An 11,074-nucleotide genomic window follows, 5' to 3' on the forward strand; every position below is an offset into this window, starting at 1 on the left:
ACACACACACACACACACACACACACACACACACACACACACACACACAAACACAAACACAAACACAGACACACACCACACACACACGCACACACATGGAGATGGAGGCTTTCTTAACCTCTACAGGAGCTCATGTGTTTCTGGATGTAAAGATAAAGGGGGCTGAAAGACAATGAAGGGAGAGACAAAGAGGGGGATGGGAGTTATGGTATAGAAAGAAGGCTGCTAAAAGAGGTACGGAGACGGGCGTGAAGAACCATGCAGAGAGAAAGGAAAAAAGAAAGAGAGAACTGCATATCTTATCAAGAGGTAAGATAGAAACAACCTGTGATAGAGAGAAGTGATTGTGATCTCCATGTGTCTTAAAGCATACTGAGAGGAGAGCTGTGGCACAAGCATACACGTTACAGTACAGCTGCAACTCCAGATGAACATAGAGAGAGGAGGGAGGGAGGGACGGAGTGAGGGAGAGAGGGATAGACGGAGGGACGGAGAGATGAGGGAGTGAGGGAGAGAGGGAGAGATGGAGGGAGGGAGGGAGGGAGTGAGGGACGGAGGGACTGAAGGAGGGAGAGAGGGAGGAGCTGGACCCACTTGGTCATGCTGCAGCACTGAGTGGCATTGAACAATGCAGTGTAACACCAGCCTGTGAAATCCCTCCTGTCCTGCAGCAATATACAGCAAGGTTATACACGCACACACACGAACACACACACACACACGAACACGCACACACACGAACACACACACACACACACACACACCGCCCCCTCTCTTTCTCTTTGCTCCCCTCTAGACCCCTTTATCCTCACCCCCCTCTCTCCTCGCCCTCCTCTCGTCCTTTACCCAGAGTGCAACAGGGGTGTCAGAGAGCCAGGCCATAATCCTGACCCTTGACAAATGCATTTTATGATATGTAGTGGCAGCCAATTTGAGGCTTTCCATACTCTAAATAATGCTGTGTGAAGAGAAAGAGAGAGAGGAAGAGAGATAGAGAATGAGATTGAGATAAAGAGAGAGAAAGAGAGAGAGTAAGATAGGGAGAGAGAGAGATAAAGAGAAAGAAAGAAAGAAAGAAAGAAAGAAAGAAAGAAAGAAAGAAAGAAAGAAAGAAAGAAAGAAAGAAAGAAAGAAAGAAAGAAAGAAAGAAAGAAAGATAGACATGGAAACAGCGAGAGAGAGAAAGAGAGGAATATGAATATCTGAATGCAGCAATGAAGCATGACATTATTTGGCTGACTTGAGCATGGATTGGATGGGGGGGATGAGGAAACATCTACTGATGGTGATATGGTAATATGGTCAGAGGCCATTCGTCTGAGTAAAAGCGAGGCTTTATCTAAGAGATAAAGACATAACTGTTAGTGTCATAGCTTCCAATTGACCTACTGTACTATCTTGCTGGAAAAAGCTCTAGTCCTTGGCACAGTGCTAACCTATTTTCCATAGCGTAATATACTGTGTTGTGTGTCATACAGCACTAGCGTTCTATGATGCAGAAACAGAGGATGGGCTCTTGCCCTATGGGCCCTTCTGGCTGTCATCCATGACAGATTCAGAGTGTGTTACAGTATGTAAACCACCACCTGTCTGTGTTGTCAGATCCATCCTGGTAGTTTAGTGTAGTGTAGTTTAGGGTAGTGTAGTGTTGGGTAGTGTTGGGTAGAATAGTGTAGTGTGGTGTTGGGTAGTGTAGGGTAATGCAGTGTAGTGTTGGGTAGTGTAGTGTAGTGTTGGGTAGTGCCGGGTATTGTTTGGAAGTGTTGGGTAGTATAGTGTAGAGTAGTGTTGGGTAGTGTAGTGTAGGGTAGTGTAGTGTTGGATAGTGTTGGGTAGAATAGTGTAGTGTAGTGTGGTGTTGGGTAGTGTAGTGTAGAGTAGTGTTGTGTTGGGTATTGTAGGGTAATTTAGTGTAGTGTTGGGTAGTGTAGTATTGGGTAGGGTGGTGTAGTGTAGGGTAGTGTAGTGTAGGGTAGTGTAGTGTAGGGTAGTGTAGTGTGGTGTTGGGTGGTGTAGTGTAGTGTACTGTTGTGTAGTGTAGTTTAGGGTCGTTTCGTGTAGTGTTGGGTTGTGTAGTGTGGATAATGTATTGTAGTGTAGAGTTGGGTAGTGTTGTGTAGGGTAGTGTAGTGTAGATTTGGGTAGAGTTGTGTAGAGTAGTGTAGTGTTGGGTAGGATAGTGTAGGTTAGGGTAGTGTTGGGTAGTGTTGGGTAGTGTACTGTAGTTTAGGGCAGTGTAGTGTAGTGCTGGGTAGTGTAGTTTAGTGTGGGTAATGTAGTGTAGGGTCGAATAGGGTAGTGTAGAGTAGGGCAGTGAAGTGTAGTGTAGGGTAGGGTAGGGTAGGGTAGTGTAGTGTAGTGTTGGGACGTTTTGGGAAGTGTTGGGTAGTGTAGTGTAGGGTAGTGTTGGGTAGAGTAGTGTAGTGTTGGGTAGAGTAGTGTAGTGTTGGGTAGTTTTGGGTAGTGTAGTTTGGTGGTGTGTGGTGTTGGGTAGTGTAGGGTAGGGTGGTGTAGTGTGGTGTAGTGTTGGGTAGTGTCGTTTTGGGTAGTGTTGGGTAGTATAGTGTGGTGTTGGGTAGTATAGTGTAGTGTACTGTTGTGTAGTGTAGTTTAGGGTAGTTTAGGGTAATGTATTGTGGTGTAGTGTAGTCTTGGGTAATGTAGTGTAGGGTAGTGTTGGGTAGTGTAGTGTAGGGTAGTGTAGGGTAGTGTTGAGTAGTGTAGGTTAGTCTAAGGTAGGGTAGTGTTGGGTAGTGTGGGGTAGTGTACTGTTGGGTAGTGTAGGATAGTGTTGTGTAGGGTAGTATAGTATAGTGTTGGGTAGGGTAGTGTTTGGTACGTTAGTGTAGGGTTTTGTGATGTTTTAGTGTGGTGTTGGGTAGTGTTGGGTAGTGTAGGGTAGTGTGGTGTTTGGTAGTGTTGTGTAGATTAGTGTAGTGTGGTGTAGGGTAGTGTAGTGTATGGTAGTATAGGGTAGGGAGTTTAGGCTAGTAGATGTATGGTATGTAGTGTATGGTAGTGTGGTGTTGGTAGTGTAGTTAGTGTAGTATAGTCAGTTAGTAGTGTATAAGTATACGTAGAGTGTTTAATTTAGTGTAGTTCGTGGGTGTGACTAGGGTAAGTACTGTAGGGTAATGTAGGTATATTAAGTAGGGTTATTAGTGAGTTTGTGTTGTGTAGCGTTAAGGCACGTAGTGTGGTTAGGTAGTGTAGTGGTGTATGATATAGGTAGTAATATAGTTTAGGTAGTGTATGTTATGTTATTGTAGTGAGATATAGGCAGTGTGATTTGGAGGAAGGTTGGATATGTAGTATAAACCGTAGAGTGGTTTAGTGCTAGTAGTGTTGTGTCGTGTAGGTAAGTAAGGTACTGTAGCAGTTAAAGAGGGTAGTTAGTGTTAGTGTAGTGTATAACCACCACTATGTATGTAGTGTATGGTTTAGTATAGGTAGGTTAGGTAGCTATAGTTTAAGGTGGGTAGTGGATAGGTGTTGATAGTGTAGTGTAGTGTACGGTGAGAGAGAGATAGAGTAGGCGAGCAGCTGTAGTGTAGTGTACAGTCATAGCCAAACGTTTTGAGAATGACACCAAATTATAACGATTTTCACAGAAGTCTGTTGCTTCAGTGTTGTATGATGGCAATTTGCATATACTCCAGAATGTTATGAAGATGATCAGTATGAATGCCATGCACCAATGAACTGAATCCCCAAAAAAAAATTTCCACTGCATTTCAGCCCTTGCCACCAAAGACCAGCACATCATTCAGTGATTCTCTCGTTAAACACAGGTGTGAGTGTTGACCGAGAGACACGGCTGCAGATCACTCTGTCATGCTGATTGAGTTCGGAATAAGACTGGAAGCTTCAAAGGAGGGTGCTTGAATCAGTGTTTCTCCTCTCAACCATGTTTCCTGCCAAGGAAACACGTGCCGTTCATCATTCTTTGCACAAAAAGGCGTCACAAGGCAAGGATATTGCTGCCAGAAGATTGCACCTAAATCGAACCATTTATCGATCATCAAGAAATTCAAGGAGAGCGGTTCAATTGTTGTGAAGAAGAGATCAGGGCCCCAAGAAAGTCCAGCAATGCCAGGACCGTCTCCTAAAGTTGATTCAGCTGCGGATCGGGCACCACCAGTACAGAACTTGCTCAGGAATGTGTCACAGGCAGAGTGAGTGCATCTGATGCAACAGTGAGGCGAAGACTTTTGGAGAATGGCCCTCTTGTCAAGAAGGGCACAAAGAAGCCACTTCTCTCTAGGAAAAACATCAGGACAGACTGATATTCTGCAAAAGTACAGGGAGTTGGACTGCTGAGATGGTAAATCATTTTTCTCTGATGAATCCACTATCCGATTTCCTGGCATCTTGGAAAAAAGCTTGTCCGGAGGAGACAAGGTGAGCGCTACCATCAGTCGTTGTCATGCCAACGTAAGCATCCTGAGACCATTCATGTGTGGGGTTGCTGCTCAGCCAAGGAGTGGGCTGCACTCCACCAATTTTGCCTAAAAACACCATGGATAAAGAATGTACCAAAACATCCTCCGAGAGATCAACTTCTCCCAACCATTCCATGAACAGTTTGGTGAGGAGCAATGCCCTTTCCAGCATGATGGAGCACCTTGCCATATAACTAAGTGGCTCGGGGAAAAAACATCGATATTTTGGCTCCATGGCCAGGAAACTCCCCAGACGTTAATCCCATTGAGAACTTGTGGTCAATCCTCAAGAGGCYGGTGGACAAACAAAAACTCACAAATTCTGACAAACTCCAAGCTTTGATTATGCAAGAATGGGCTGCCATCAGTCAGGATGTGGCCCAGAAGTTAATTGACAGCATGCCAGGGCAGATTGCAGAGGTCTTGAAAAAGAAGGGTCAACACTGCAAATATTGACTCTTTGCATCAACTTCATGTAATTGTCAATAAAAGCCTTTGACACGTATGAAATGCTTGTAATTATACTTCAGTATAATAACATCTGACAAAAATATCTAAAGACACTGAAGCAGCAAACTTTGTGGAAATTAATATTTGTGTCATTCTCAAAACTTTTGGCCACGACTGTAGGGTAGTGTAGTGTAGGGTAGAGTAGGGTAGTGTAGAGTAGGATAGTGTAGTGTAGGGTAGAGTAGGGTGGGGTGGGGTAGGGTAGGATAGAGTAGGATAGAGTATGGTAGTGTAGTGTAGGGTAGGGTAGTGTTGTGTAGAGTAGTGTAGTTTAGGGTAGTGTAGTGTATGGTATTGTAGTGTATGGTAGTGTTGTGTAGAGTAGTGAATGGTGGTGTAGGGTAGTGTAGAGTAGGTTAGTGTCTTGCATTTTAGGGGAGTGTCTTGTATTGCAGGGAGTGTCTTGTGTTGTAGGGTTGTGTAGGGTAGTGTCTTGTATTGTAGGGTTGTGTAGGGTAGTGTCTTGTATTGTAGGGTAGTGTAGAGTAGGTTAGTGTCTTGTATTGTATGGTAGTGTAGGTTAGGGTAGTGTCTTGTATTTTAGGGGAGTGTCTTGTATTGTAGGGTAGGGTAGTGTGGTGCACAGACATTGCACAGACATGATATGGTAGTGTAGAGTAGGGTAGGGTAGGGTAGGGTGGTGTAGAGTAGGGTAGGGTAGAGTAGGGTTGGTGTAGGATATGGTATGGTATGGTATGGTCGTGTAGAGTAGGGTAGTATGGTGTAGAGTAGGGTAGTGTAGAGTAGGGCTGGTGTAGGGTATGGTATGGTATGGTAGTGTAGAGTAGGGTAGGGTATGGTACGGTAGTGTAGAGTAGGGTAGGGTAGGGTAGGGTAGGGTATGGTAGTGTAGAGTAGGGTAGTGTGGTGTAGAGTAGGGTAGTGTAGAGTAGGGCTGGTGTAGGGTATGGTATGGTAGTGTAGAGTAGGGTAGGGTATGGTAAGGTAGTGTAGTGCAGTGTAGTGTAGGGTAGGGGTGGGGAGCTTTGCAGAGGCTGGTGCTGAGGGTGACTGGGGTGCTGAAAGCCTTCTCAGGTCATGGTATTTTTGTTTTATGAGTACCAGGAATGAGATCGGAACCTCGTCTTAGGGCCAAACCGAACGATAATATATAGCGAATGCTATCTGGCTACGGGATATTCCTCCTGCTGCCTAGAAGAAACCAGCTCTGCACCGCAAAAACCACACAGAGGCCATGATTGTAGGCTGTTCAGTAATACTAGATGTGGGTTACTGGACACTCCCTCTTGGTGTGTTATGGGACACTCCCTAGCCTGGGTGTGGGTTTGTGTGCAGCAGGACAATCTGCGTCTGACTTATGTATGCCACAGGATACTATGCCCATAACAGCCAAGGTCCAATACTCCGCTGTAGGCCAACAGACTAAAGGGACTTTCTACTGATGGATACAGTGATAGTGTGATTTGCTACAGTAAGACAAAGAGAGGCCTTCTAAAGCATTCAGAGAATGTTGCTGATACGAGACATTAAACCTACTTTTTCTTTTGCTTTAAAAAATGATCAAGGGCACATTGTTGGCTCTGGGATTCAAARCAGCAACCTTTCAGTTCCTGGCCTAACGCTCTAACCACTAGGCTACCTGCCTCCCTAGACATCAATGTCATTGGGTATGCTTATGTGAAATCAGTTTCCATACCCCCAAGAACATTCTAAATCAACTTTCCCATGTTGATCTGGGGGAGAGAAAATCCTTTTGAAATGTGGAGGAAAATCCTATTTCATGCGCTCAGCTTGCTGTCTCTTTGCCAGGCCGCCATTGTAAATAAGAATTTGTTCTTCTTAATTGACTCGCCTYGATAAATAAAGTTTAAATAAAACAATTGCCTAGCAACACTCTAGGGCCATAACTTCAGTACTGTACTACAGACCTGGGTTCAAATACTATTTGAAATCATTTAAAATAGTTTATCTGTGCTTGATTGAGCTTACCTGTTGCATTGGAATCAATAGAAAAGTCCCCAAAATATAAAATCCTTCCCATCTTGCACGCCAGGCAGGCTACAGCAAACACATTCAAATATTTCATATAGTATTTGAACCCATTTCTGCTGTACTACATCTCACACACAACTCTCACTTGGGCTCGAAAAACCAGATTCCAATGAGGCCCCCACTGCCAAGCCAAGCCACAACATAACACAAACAGAACACAAACAGAAGCACCAAATACGACAGAAACACAAATAGATATACGCATCACCTCCATGGCGTCACCACTTTTTCCCCCAGAGAAATAAACAAAGAGATAAAGAATAGCAAAAAGAAAAATAGCCATCTAAACAGAGTGTATATAGTGGTAGGAGCTGTCCTGTATGGTGGGTTGTGGTAGGAGCTGTCCTGTATGGTGGGTTGTGGTAGGAGCTGTCCTGTATGGTGAGTTGTGGTAGTAGCTGTCCTGTATGGTGGGTTGTGGTAGGAGCTGTCCTGTATGGTGGGTTGTGGTAGGAGCTGTCCTGTATGGTGAGTTGTGGAAGGAGTTGAAGGTTACAGGGTTGGAGTGAGTATGTCAGAAGTTCTATAGTGTGCTGTACCTCAGAGTTGAAGGTATCTGGCAGACATTACAGGGTTCGAGTTAGAGTGAGTATTGTGGGTGTTGGTAGGAGCTGTTCTGTACCTCAGAGTTGAAGGTATCTGGCAGACGTTACAGGGTTCGAGTTAGAGTGAGTATTGTGGGTGTTGGTAGGAGCTGTTCTGTACCTCAGAGTTGAAGGTATCTGGCAGACGTTACAGGGTTTGAGTTAGAGTGAGTATTGTGGGTGTTGGTAGGAGCTGTTCTGTACCTCAGAGTTGAAGCGTATCTGGCAGACGTTACAAGAGATGATGGGCCTCTTGGTTTTCACCAGTTGAACGCCAAAGGTATGGTTGATCACCGCCTTCTGCACTGGGTCCATCTGAGAGGGAGCAAGAGGGAGGGAGGACTCTCAACTCTCAATCCACAATATAGCAGGGGATGTAACGCCACAGATTATGATTGATAATGTTAGAAACAGCTCCTAGAATCTTATTATTATACATTTATCTCAGCAAGTCATCAGTCATTTGTGTAAGTTCCGTACATGTTGAATGCCCTTCCCTATAAGTGTGCTGAAAGTRTGTTGTTAAATAGTTTACTGTGAAATACCATTGTATCTGGTCAAACACATTTTTTCCCAAAAGTTTACTAAGGGTTGGTAACAGGGTTGTCTGTTTGCGCCAGTAAACGTGCTTTGCTATTCTTGGTTAGCGGAATGACTTTTGCTTCTCTCCAGMCCTGAGGACACACACTTTGCTGTAGGCTTGGATTGAAGAGATGACAAATAGGAGTGTCAATATAATTTGCTTTCATCCTCAATCATTTCCATCCTGGTTGTCAAGACCCAGATAGCTTGTCATTGTTGATAGACAATAACAAAACATTTACCTTTTCCACACTCACTTTACATAATTCAAATTTACAATGCTTGCCTTTCATAATTTGGTCAGTTATATATGGATGTATAGGTTCAGAATTTGTTGTTGTCATGGTTGTCATGTCATGCCTAAGTTAAAAAATATATATAATTAAAGTAGTTATATATCAGTGGGGTTTTAATGATGAATGAGCCTTCTGATTCAATGAATGATGGAGCCGAGTTCGTCTTTTTGCCCAAATGTAATTTAAGATGTTTTAGCCGGGTTTGTAAAGATGTGATCAATACATTTGTAAATACCCTGGTAGGTTGCCTGATAACCTGAACCAGGTTGCATGCACTGGTTACAGATTGAAGCTTTTTCTTGAGTGGGCAGCTTGATGAAAGCCAGTCAAAATTTAGATCACCCAGAAAATATACCTCTCTGTTGATATCACATAAATTATCAAGCATTTCACACATACAGTATTATCCAGATACTGACTGTTAGCACTTGGTGGTCTACAGCAGCTTGCCACAAGAATGGACTTCAGGTGAGGAAGGTGAACCTGTTAGTCAGTATATGAATATTATCTCTTACTAGCATGTTATCGATTTCATGAACCTTGTTTCTTAGGCTACATATGTTCATGTGGGCTATTTTTAGTTATTTTCTATGATTCTTGATTGTTTTTATTGCTTTACTGAGAGGCTTATCAGAGGTAGACATGACAGTGATATTTCTGTTTGAGCTGCAGGGTAAACTTCACACAGTGGGCTTCAGACTAGGGCTAGCAGTATAACTCAGGTTCAGAGGCACACGATTACTGCTGACAACAGCTGTAGAACTGACAGAGGCATTCAGGGGATCTAGAGGGACATACATTAGGTTACTTACATTATGACTGCCAACACCCCTGGGACAATGTACATTTGCAGCAACACTATAACTCAGCAACACAATGGTAGAGCTTTTTGGAGTCTCAGAGCTGTATGGAGTCTTTCAGGTATAACATAGAGTGTAATGACAGCTGTAGTACTTTAACACGCCTGTCACCAATTACACTGCTATACGTCTGCTTGGCTGCCTGCACACACACACACACCACACACACACAGCACACACACACACACACCACACACACCACACACACACACACACACACTTAGCATACTGGGCTATCACTGGGACTAGATACTGGGCTAGACCCTGGACTAGACACTGGACTAGACACTGGACTAGACACTGGGCTAGACCTGGCACCTAGCACCACTGCGGCTAGACCACTGGACTAGACACTGGGCTAGACCTGGCTAGACAGGCTAGACGAGGGCTAGACACTAGACTAGACACTGACTAGACCAACTGGACAGACACTGGGTTAGTCACTGGACTAGACACTGGACTAGATACTGGGCTAGTACTGGACAAAATCATTTCACTAAACCCTAAACCTCAACTAATCTTGTAATTAATAATTTGAGTGACTTAACTGCTTGGTGTAACCCTGGATTGTAGACGTCATGGGTCAAAACATATTGGTTACAACAGTAACTAAGATGAGGAGAAGTCTACACATAATAAAAGTGTTACTCTGCTTTCTTGACAAGCAACTATCAACAAAGCAAGGTACTACAGGCCCTAGTGCTGTCACACCTGGGCTACTGTCAAGTCTATGGTCGGGTGTCACAGAGAGGGACATATGCAAATGACAATATAGCACAGAACAGAGCAGCATCGTTGGACCTTAGATGTACCAGAGAGCCAGCATTGCATAATATGCATATCAAGCTCTCTCTGGATAATGATGAGAGGAGAGACTGCATCACTGCTCGACATGTTGAAATCACAGAGCAGCTCAGACACCCATACATACCCACAAGACACCTGCACACCAGAGGCTCTTCACAGTCCCCACAGTCTAGAACAGACTAAAAAACGCACAGTACGTACATACAGCCAGACTACATGGAACCTCTATTCCACATCATGTTACTCAGCAAACAGTAAAATCAGATTTAAAAAAAACAAGATAAAACTACACCTTAAGGAACAGCGTGACTGTAAGAGACAGCACACACACACACACACACACCACACACACACCACACACACACACAACTACAGGCCCACACACACACACACACACACACACACACACACCACACACACACACCACACACACACACCACACCACAACACACACACACACACACACACACACCACACACACACACACACAACACACAGCATACACAACACACACACACACACCACACACACACCACACACACACACACACACACACACACACACACCACACACACACACACACACACAGGCACTTACACCTGCATTCACAAACACATGCTAACACATACTGTACACACACATCACACTTTAATATTGTTATTTTCTGTATTATTGATTTTGTATGTAGACTATGTTGTGGTAGAGTAGGTGTAATAATGTGTTGTATTGTAGATATGTTGTGCTAGAGTAGTGTGTAATAATGTATTATGTAGATACGTTGTGGTAGAGTAGTGTGTAATAATGTGTTGTATTGTAATATGTTGTGGTAGAGTAAGTGTGTAATAATGTACTTATATTGTAGATACGTTGTGGTAGAGTAGTGTGTAATAATGTGTTCGTATCTGTAGACTATGTTTGGTAGAGTAGGCTACGTTCTAATAGTGTTATATTCCTAAGATATGTCGGGTAGATCTCTCTCT

The 11,074-nt window shown here is 43.8% G+C and overlaps 1 pseudogene; it reads right to left on the reverse strand.

The window, feature by feature from the left end:
- The window catches only part of LOC111966814 (zinc finger protein 385A-like), a 76,274-nt pseudogene that overhangs the window by 19,458 nt on the left and 45,742 nt on the right, over positions 1 to 11,074 (reverse strand).

Source organism: Salvelinus sp. IW2-2015, linkage group LG7 (assembly GCF_002910315.2).
Source record: "Salvelinus sp. IW2-2015 linkage group LG7, ASM291031v2, whole genome shotgun sequence".
Classification (NCBI taxonomy): domain Eukaryota; kingdom Metazoa; phylum Chordata; class Actinopteri; order Salmoniformes; family Salmonidae; genus Salvelinus; species Salvelinus sp. IW2-2015.